The 11,090-nt window shown below is 37.5% G+C and overlaps 1 pseudogene; it reads right to left on the bottom strand.

Moving 5' to 3' along the window:
* Window positions 1-393: 393 nt before the first annotated feature.
* Window positions 394-832, bottom strand: LOC113918399 (annotated as a pseudogene).
* Window positions 833-11,090: the final 10,258 nt, after the last annotated feature.

Consider the following 11,090-nt stretch of genomic DNA (forward strand, 5'->3'; position numbering starts at 1 on the left):
TGAGAAACTCCTACATGCTAGAGTCTGGAATGGGGAGAGGAGAGGGAAACAAGAGGATAGATTTAGTACTTTACTGTGTAAGAATTTATACAGTGATAGAAGAGAAAGTGCTAGAAGCCCTGGGTATATTACACTTATAAAGTATTATGGATATTCTAAGGACTGATCTATTTTCCAGTTGGTAAGATCCTTGTATATAGCATAGCATGTAAATTGAGCCTTGAAATATAGGTATGAATTGAGTGTGTGGAAATAGAAGGTAGAAAGGTGCTTAAAAAAAAAATTTTTTTTTACACGAAAAGGTTTATTTTTTCACAGGACACTGTTCCCCCAGCCATGGGGCCCCTAGTTCCCTCTCATGAGTCCCACCGCAGCCAGCGGCCCGAGCCCTGCTCACACAAAGTTCTGAGCAATGGCCAGGACCTTGGAAAATTCACCTTCCCTCTGGCGTAGGCTGGTGGTGATGGGTGTCTTAATTCGGGTCCCTACAGGGTTCCCGTTGTCCTCAATGAGGACCACATTGTTGGAGTCAAACCTGGAGTCATCCGGGGACCCGGGCTTGCGATGCCCCACAATGAGTGCCTTTTTTCTTCTGTCCCTTGATGGCCAGCAGTATCCGGTCGCCCACCTTGCCCACCCTGTTCTTGTTATAGACGTGGATGCAACAAGGAGGGCGATGGTATGGGGTATTCCCCAGGGCACTGTTGTCCACCACACAGACCCGCGTATCTTCTGAATTGCACTGAGGCTTCCGGTGGTGCTGAAACTGCGCTGGCTGAGCGCTCGGCTTGCATGGGTGAAGGGGGCCCCAGAGCCCAGCACAGAAAGCCATGGCAAATACGCTCTCGCCGCCCGGGAATATCCCGCTGCCGGCCTCTCTGAAAAGACATTAAGAAAAATACAGAACCTTTTCTGGAACACAGCAAACAGCGATTACAATAAAGTGTTGTTGATATAGTTATCAACATATATGAGACAATGAAGGGAAATTCATCATATATGAGACAATGAAGGGAAATTCATCCGTTCATTTATTCAGAGAATATTTATTGAGGAAGTACTATGTGGGAGTACCAAACTAGCTACTGGTGAACCGTAGTGAATAAAAAAGGCCTTGTTTTTATGTAGAAGTCCAGTAGGGGGAGACAGACAATAAACAAGTAAATACAGACTACAAAGTTGTGATGAGCACTTTGGAGGAAAATAAAACTGAGACAAAGGAAAGGCAGTTCAGTAAATGGTTAAACTTGTTCAAAGAGTGATCAAGAAAGGCCTCTCTAAAAAGTGACATTATAGCAAGGACCTGAAGGACACGGGAGAGTAACTCATGCAAGCATCTCAGTAAGTCATCAAAGCGGAGGAGGTCATAGGCTGAAATGCCCAAAAGCAGGAGCATATGTGAAACGTTCAAGAAAAAGTATAGAGACTAGGATAACTGAAATACTGGGAAAGAGCTGGAAAGTGATAGGAGATGTGGTCAGCAAGGTGAGGTGGGAGGTGCAGGATAGAGACATGGGATAGAATATATATGGTATCATCCTCATGGATGATACCAAGATGAGCCACTGGAGGACAATGAATAAAATAGGAGAATGATGTTTCACTATCAAGAGACACTGTGACTATTGTGTTGAGCAGGACCAGAAAGGATAAAACAGAAGCTGATGGAGCAAATAGGAGGCCACTGTAGTTATCAAGGTGAGTGATGGTGGCCTGGAGCTGGGGCTTTATGGAAAAAGTGATGAGAATGGAACAAATTCTGAAAATACTTTGAACAGATATGATTTGATAATGGATCAAATACTGGGCAAAAAGAGAAGTCAGACTGACACCAGTATTTTATAGCCCAAGCAACTGGAAGAATGGGGTTGCCATTCATTCGGATAAGGAAGACTCTAGGAAGAGCAAGTATTTGTTAGACTGTCTAGATATCACTTTTAGATATAGTAAGTTTGAGATGCCTATCTGTAACTAAGCAGAGATTTTGTGTAGACAGCTGAATCTACAGGTCTGGAGTTCAGGGAAAATGGGCTGGAAATAAAAATTTGGGAGTCATCCTTGTGACTAGAATATAATAACCATGGGGTAAGTCTAGCTGGAGAAGGATATAGAGCCAAGAAAAGGTTTTCCTGAGATGGGAGAAAATTTAGTCTAGCTGTGTGCTGCTGGCCATGGTCCAGTTGAGTTCTACGTCTCCCACTCCCCCTGCTTGTGTTCTCTCTCTCACTGTGTATCTCTCTCAGTCAAATAAAAAAAAAAAAATCTTAAAAAAAAATAAAATAAATAAAATAAAATAAAATAAAATAAAATAAAATAAAATAAAAGTGGTATCATGGGAAAAGTGTGTGTTTTTCTCCAGTATGATTGCGGGGTCAGTTTAGGTGGAGCATTTAATTTAATCAAATTTAATTTTGTAAAATTAGTATGATGTGAGGGGCAGTATTATGCATGAATGGATTCTAAGCAAGGTAAATATATTGGGGGGTAGAAGTACAATGAAAAGTGGTAAGATCTAAAAAGTATAGTTTCTGGAGTATTGCTGGAGGTTGAATAAAAGGGAGACAGATCTGGAGCTTGTGGGTATTGAAAATGTTGCCATTATTGATATTTGATAAAGTCTAGTTGTTTCCCTCAAAGTGTGTAATCAAAGTCAGAGGGAAACAAGATCATTTGGTGAGGAGGTAAGAAAAATGAGAGTAAAATGATTAACTGCCAGTATAAGGACTAATGACCACAGATTCAGTCTTAGAGTGAGGTGCTCTGAAACTTTTAAGAAGGAAAGTGGCATGATCAGTACTTTGAAACAGGTCATCAGAAAGGAACATGGAAGGTGAATGAAAGTAGGTAGAGATTGAATGCAGGAGAAAAAAATGAGCAGTCTGCTGGTATAATTCAGAGCAAAAAAAAAAAAAAAACAGAGGCAAAAATTGAGAAGAAGTTGGGGTGTGTTCTGTTCTCAGTGTAAAGACGGCTTATGAACTGGATGCATTGTCCCAAGAATTTGGCAGTCAAACTGATAGATAGGCATATAAGTAAACAAATTTGATCAGATGTAATAAGTGTTGTATCAGAGGCATTCATGAAATGTTAGGTAGACACAGAGAAGGGATTGAATAAGTCTGATGATTGACTATGAGCAAAGATTAGGAATAAAGGAAAAACTTAAAGACATAAACTGTTAGCTGAAAGATGAGTGGTAATTGTCCAGGTAGAGAAGATGGAACTGGGTGTGCTAAGTCAGGAGAAGAGCAAGCTTAAAGTCCAACGAAAGTAAAGAACATGACATGTGGGGTATGCAGTGCTGTTTTGGACTAGCTTGAGCATGGGTGCTGAAGGGGACAGGGTAGGAAATAAGGCTAGACTTCAAAGTTAAAGCCAGTTGTAAAGTACTTTGAATGCTGAGCTAAGGGGTTTAGACTTTTTTTTCTGTATCTAATAAAAACTCACTAGAAGTTTTCAGTGTGTACTTTGAGAGGTTTTGTGTGTCTGTAAGTTTGTGTGCAATAAGCATGTGCATATATGTCTGTTTAAGAGAGTGTGTGATGTTTCTTTTTGTGAAAAGCCAGAGCTTATTTAGTCACATTTTGATCTCCCATGAAATGAATGACAACATAAAGCTGAGTTGTAGATATAATATTGGCCCAGTAGAGAGTAAAACTAGTCTTCTGTTTTAGGAGTCCAATTAGAAACATTGGACTCATCATTATCACGCTTTAACAAATGAAAGTATTTATGAGATAGGAGCAAAACCAGAACCTGGTCAGTATCAGCCGGTGTTTTAGTTTCTCTTTGAGTCCAGGTCTGCATCTGTGTAAGGGCCAGGCTTGGGGGCAGGGAATGCGGGGCGCAGAGATGAACATATCTGATAGCTCCAAGTCTCGTTCCATGTCTGTAACTGTGTTAAGAAATAAAAAGGCAAACTATAACTAAAATGTCACTGTGAACATTTGCATATCAAAAAATAAAAGTGGCTATCCTCTTTTATCAGCTCAGGAACAAAATATAAAGTCTAGTTGCCCAAAATAAAAGTTGGTCAATATACTAGTAGTTCAACACCTAGTAAGCAAACAATGGTGTTGAGTGCTGGTACATCTATACTGATTTTCCAGGATAGCATGCAACACTGCCGTCTGGTCTGGTTAGCATAATTTTTTTTCTATGCTTAATTCTTACCAAATGTATTTCATTTGAATTCAGAAGAATAAACCAAAACTTTAAAACAAAGCCAGAAAGTCTTCCCTCTGTTTATATGTTTATGTAATTGTTGTGACAAACCCATGGCTCCCAGTGGGTGCATGAGGTTTAAGTGGTTTCATCTCAAACTGGAAGCAGATGTGAGGATGGGTGAGGTGACCAAATGCTGTATTACAAAACCAAAACAAAACCACTGTTCAGTGTCTTTGTCTCTGCAAAGCACCAAAATGATGTGTTTTAAGGATCGGCAAAGGTCCGAATGAAACTTGTCTTCATTGGGAATTGGGATTGAATCCAAGACCAGCAAAGAATTCAATCGTCAAGGGATTTGCATGAGGCATTAGCACCATAGGTTTCAGGGAAAACTGTTAGCTGTTGACCAAACACACAGGGCCTGGTAACTAACCGTGTTGAGATCTCTTCACCTTCTAAAAACACCTTCACAAGCATTTTAATATTCTGCCTTTTTATCCCCAAGAGACTATTTCCTCTTTCCCCTCCTTGGTTTCATTTCTGCCTATCACTGCTGATCCAGCTCATATTCATTTATGAAATCACACTTGCCATGATCTTTAGAGATCATGTAATGATCATCTAACCCCCCTATTTTATAAATGTGGAAATATGTCCCAGAGAGATATTTATTATATTACATATACAAAAATGTGATTATATAAAGATTTGGCAGTCATACTATTTACTGGAGGTTTCTAATTCCTCTAAGTTCCTACAGTTCTAATGGCAGCACCAATAACACTTATCGTAACTAGAGAAAGACACCTGCCAGTTTACGAACATTCAATTTGTAAACAACATAATCCCATGTTGAATCTTAGGGAAGCTACCTATGCTTTCTTCATCGATTCAGAAACATGGGAGGGAGCAGCACTACTTTCAAGGTTTTTAAATGCTTCCAAGTTCTGAAACAAGCATTTGAATTTGATAGGTTCTCTACTATAGCACCATCCATTATTTTTATTCTTGTGTTATTCAAACACCTTGAATTTTCTAACTCCTTCTTATGAATTATTCCACCAGAGAAGAGTAGCAAGATAAATTTTATTGTTTCCTTGACATGAATGAAGATTTTAAAATAGGTAACGTCAGGTCACTTGGAATGGAGTAGTAACCTAGGATGGGAAATAATCCAGTGGCCTACAATTTCCACGTGTGTGTGTGTGTGTGTGTGTGTGTGTGTGTGTTTGTGTATCTCACATGCCATAAAACTGTCAACTAAAACTCAGAAAAGTAGAGTAAAAAATCCTGTAAGACCACCTCGCATAGAACTAAGATCAGAAAGCCAGCTTTTCTGGTCTAAAACCACTGTTGTTCCCTCTCTACCTACAAGTGTGAGTAGCATTGCCAATAGTTGCAGTTTCCTAGGCCAAGACTCGACCAACATCTCATCCATCTCCTCTCTACAGTGGTGACAAATTCCCTTTAAGGTTGTAATCAGTAAAGAGTTCTGAGAAATAGGACAAAATCATGGTTTTCTCTCCTGAAAAATATAAAGGCCTATGGGACATAGCATGGAATTAGGACACCTAAGCAGCACCCAAATATCCCCAAATGAGTCAGCTTTCTTACTCACATCTTTTAGAAGCCATGCTGTCATATATTCAGGATGTTGTGGAGTTCTTAAGCACTCTCTCCCCCAAATTCCTAAATAGCTCCCAAGCTATTGGCTTCCTGACTTCCCTAAGGGTGATTGGCTTCAATGCATAATCCTTCATTAAATCAGCAGATTTAAATAAACGCCAAGATTGGCACTAGTTAGGATCTCAGGACTTAACATAATAATATCACCAACATTGAGGAAAGGTCACATAAGAGGACTTTGGAAGCAGGGATTATTATTTCAGTAAACTGGCTTCTCATCTCTTCCATAATGATTTTTCCATTCTCTGAATTTTTAATTTTATTAGGTACCATTATTACCATGTATATTCACTAGTATTCAACAAATATGGAATCAGACCTGGATCAAAGCTTTGATTCAAATAGTAAACATGTATTGATCACCTAATATATGCCAGTTACCATGCTAGTTTCTAAGAATATAAAAATGAAAAAAAGTTATTTTCTTTGAGAGGTTGGCATGACAGCAATTCCAGAATACTTAGTGGACCAAAGCATAGAATTACAACTTGCATTCATTAATCTATAAGTGAAGCAGCAAAAAAAAGTAAAACCTTACTTCCATAAGGCAAAATTTAATTGCTGTGATCAAATACCCCCTGAATAAAGATTTCATAAATTAGTTGATTTATATAAAATTCCAAATCTCAAGAAGAGCAGGTGAGATGAAATGAAAATTCATAAATTATTCTTCCATTTTTCTAAAGAGAGGTAAAATTTTTTTTAGAATACTGGCTCTATATGAAATTACAAATGGACAAATGAGGCATTGGTCCTTTAAACTTGATTCCAATACATCTTAAAATCTAGAAAAATAGATTTTTAAAAATATATAAACCTTGCTCATTTCTATAATTATATGGCAAATTTGGGGAAGGGATTGTGGTTTTTGTTGTTTTTTTTTTTCTTTCCTATATTTTAAGTTGGAATTTTATTTTCAACATTTGTACCTCTGGTGATTTCAGTCATTATAATTAAATTTAAACTTATGTCCTATGGCCATCTAGATTTAATTAATATCTATATCTACTTGATGAACAAAAGAAACCTTAGCCCAATTTTACTTTCCTTCCCCCTTAACCCCATCTCAGTTGTCTCTCAGTGTAGAGAATCTGGAAATTTAATTGCAGATTTTTATTTATATCCTAATTTTTACATTGTTCATCAGTAATTATATAAACCATGGTTTTACTGTGTTCTTCACTAGTGTCTTGTGTCCTACATCTTCCCTTTCTTGCATTTTTTTTTTTTAAGACTTTATTTATTTATTTGACAGAGAGAGATAGCGAGAGAGGGAACACAAGCAGGGGAGTAGGAGAGGGGGAGAAGCAGGCTTCCAGACAAGCAGGGAGCCCGATGCGGGCTCTATCTCAGGACCCTGGGATCATGACCTGAGCCCAAGGCAGATGCTTAACCACTGAGCCACCCAGGTGCCCCTCTTGCATTCATTTTGTATTTCATTAAAATATAATCTCAATCAAGTCTTTTAAAACGGTCTGAACCCTGAACCCAAAAACATTATCTGCAAATGTCTTTTGTTTTGCCTATCCTCTAGGATGCTAGTTGACTGTGAATGATTCCCATTTCAAAAGCATTCCCTTTCATAATGTTAAAGAGATGTGTACTATAAACAAATAAGGATTGGGACATGGTCTTATATTTGGAAGATTAACTTACAATGAGAATTGTGCTTTTGATTTTGATTCCCAGCTTGTGATAGGATTAAGGTCGATTATTTTATCTCTTTATAAAATAGTGTAAAATAAATACCTGCCTATAGGCATTAAAAAAAACCAGAGATGTATTAAAGGTCAAATGTTAAAAACCAGTGTCAATCTGCTTCTTCTGTAGGCAACATACTGTTACTGCCATTACCATGATTGCTGTTGTGTTTTTGCACACACTTTGGGGCTCCCTGAGCTTTCTTGGCAATTCCCCAGTCTCACTCTTGTGTTCATTTATTAGGCTTGGCACTTGCCATCTATGTCATCAACTACATTGTTGCTTTTCTCCTTTTCTCACTCTTAATGATTTTCTCTCCTACATTATCTCTATTCTCTCTCCTTTTAAAACTCCGTTTGGCTGATGTTGAAATATCAGGATGTATGCTCCATGTCTCCTAATTTTTCTCTTATGCTTTCTGGGTCTTTGGCTTTTAGCGTGGAGGCCCAATCTTGTGGCCATTGATTTTTTTTTCTCTACCTGTGTCCATTCTGAAAATCAGCTTAGTTTTAAGATCCTGATCTTTTTAATGTAAATATATAAAAGTCCAAAGAAAATGAAAACTAACACTAATATTCTCACCAAATACAAAGTATTTTCTCAGATTTTCCTGCAGTCCTATTTTACAGATAGACTTGAAGTCGTTTCTACTTACCACCTTCTTCGTTCTCTTCCTTCATTTACTGAGGCAATTTTTATCATAGTATCATGAGAGGTGTACTCCTCAAGCCACTTTTTTTTAAGATTTATTTATTTATTTGAGAGAGAGAGAGTGTGTGTGAGAGAGAGCATGAGCAGAAGGGGCAGAGAGAGATGGAGAATCTCAAGCAGACTCCACGCTGAGTGCAGAGCCTGATGCAGTGTTCACTCTCACGACCTTGAGATCATGACCTGAACCAAAATCAAGAGTCCAAAGCTTAATTGACTGAGTCACCCAGACGCCCCCTCCTCAAGCCACTTTGATTACTTTTACTTAGGTATATATCCATAAGCAATATATAGTTTGTGTTTTAAATTATACAACTATCATTCCACAATATGTATTGTTTGCATCTTGCTTTTTTATTCAGTCATTTTAAATATTATATGATATTCCATGATATAAATATACATTGTTTTCCAAATATATTTTCTTATGAGTAGAGAACTAGGCTTTTCCAACAGATTTTGCTACTCTACAAAACACTTAAAGTATTCTTACATAGAGTAAGTATGTTGTTTTTAAGTGTACATTGAAGTGAGCACTCTATAAAACTACTGAATGTCTAATTTACCAGAATATACCCAACTTCCTACTGCCTCAAAAGTGTCCTCTTATGTGTTTTGGGGTTATGATTTTCTCCAGTCTCACTTCAATTACATCTGTTTTCCTTCTTTTCATAATTCCTCAACTATTTCTTTTATCAGATGTTTCCCTTTTCTGGTGTTGTAAGGGATGCTTTACCCATATAGAAACATATTGTGTATTTTTTGTGTATATCTTCATATTTTGTTTTCAACCCAATCACTTCTGTTTTTTGCACCTACTGTAAGCCCGTTCACTAGGACCTACACAATGACCTCCTGAGGGTTGATCCCTCTTCTACTTCTCCATCAATTCTCTTTATCAATTCCTACAATATTAGGGTTATTTTTTAAAATTATAAGTGATCTCATATCACTACCCTATATCCATAAAACCCTTGATATTTTTCGGTCTCATTTAAGCTAAAATATAAATCCTTATCCTTTCTACAGGGCTCCGAATGATGCTGACCTTGTATACTATTCCTCCAATCTTACTTCCTTCCAACTTGCCCTCAATTTCCCTGTCCCAGCCATTTGTAGATTCCTTTTTGTTTCTTGCATACTCTGAACACTTGTCTTAGAGTCTTCTTTCTAAGCACAATCTCCCTGTACTTGGAAAGCCTTCCCTGTTCTCTCTAATTTGCTAATTTCTTCTCATCATTGTATCTCAGCCCAGTTTTGTATTTGCAGAGGAGGACCTCAGGAAAGAAATTATCTTTCTCTTCTCCACAGAGAAAAGGTATGTTGTTGTGTTTCTAAGGACTGGGGTTCCCTTACTTCAGCAAGAATGCAAATTATTTTTATGAGATGTTAAGAGCTGAGCCCTTTCCTGATGATGGACAATAAGCTGAAAGCTCTCTTTTGTGTGTTAGGACCTAAATGAGAAGGACTGGAGGAGATTTGGAAAGGACATGGTTAAATAGTACTAAATTTGGATACCTGAGTCCCATCCAAAGATCAATTCAGAGATTAGCCAGTGAACTGCAAGAACCAGGACAATGGGCTGGAAGGAATAACAGGACTGCATTCGATTGCCCAGGTCTATACAGGTCTTAGGCAATGACTCCGGTACAGGGGCCCAGGAATGCCTCATCAAGGCAAGATAAAATTATAGTTACAACTCTGATTATTAAACTTAGTGTTTAACCTTACATATGTCACTTTATCCTTCTATACATCATCAATTAAAGTGGTAATCTCAAAGATTTTATAATTGCCCAGAATCTCTACAAAGCCCAAATTACTAACAAAGCTTCTTTTTTGCAGAAGATGATGCTTTTGTTGGTCACTTAGGGCAACATGAACTGGAAATCCCCTTGGAAAGGGGGCCAGTTTGTTTCACCTTATTGTCTAGGTTTGTTTACCTTATAATTTTGTCCCATATTTAGGAAGCCAGAAAAGTACCTGGTATAGTATTCCTTCTTTCCTGTTCCCCTCAGGTGACTCTGAAATGATTGTACCATACACAAATTACAGATCGTGCACAAGCTTTCAAACAATAAAGTTGTAATTTTAGCATAGCAGAGAAGTTACCCTGTTGTTTTTCTTCAATTAGTTAGAATGTTTTGGGCTGGATATCTTTTTGGAACAATCTCTCACACCTAGTTAGTCTTGCTTGTCAGTTTATATGATAGGTCTCTGGGTGCCAGAAGAACATGTCAACCCTGGAAAGTGATTTTATGAGGAAGCCCATTTAACTTTTATGTCTTCACCAGGGCAGTCATTATTTCTGCTAGTAAAAGATTTCTAAATTGGCCTATAATGTCAAGAATGGCATTTAGGGTGCAAGTGTTTTGGTGATCTGAACAGTGAATTTTTATTCACTATTATTAACCCCAAGAGGGGTTAATAACAATCATGTGCATGCAGTTGTCCACTGAGCTGACTGGCTTGTGAGCATGCATACGTTTGAATGTCAACTCAACTTGTAAAAATAACTTGGACTCTTAAACACTTAGGTCTGTATAATAATTTATGGACATCAGATTAGAATCCCATAGAGTGCTTTGGAAATTTATTTAGGTAGATTTTATTCCAGGAAAATCTCATCATGTAAGTTTGATAGCTAAAACAGTGTGCTAAATGTTCCAGGCAATTGCCTCCTAACTTTAAATTTTGTAAAAAAAAAAAAAAAAAATTTGTACATTCAATAAAAATTATGCCTACTGAATTTTCAAGGAAAAAAATAAAATTTTATTTGATTTTTTTCTTGTAATCCCACAGTGTATTTATATAAAATTAAGAACAGG

This window comes from Zalophus californianus, chromosome 1 (genome assembly GCF_009762305.2).
Source record: "Zalophus californianus isolate mZalCal1 chromosome 1, mZalCal1.pri.v2, whole genome shotgun sequence".
NCBI classification, from domain to species: Eukaryota; Metazoa; Chordata; class Mammalia; order Carnivora; family Otariidae; genus Zalophus; species Zalophus californianus.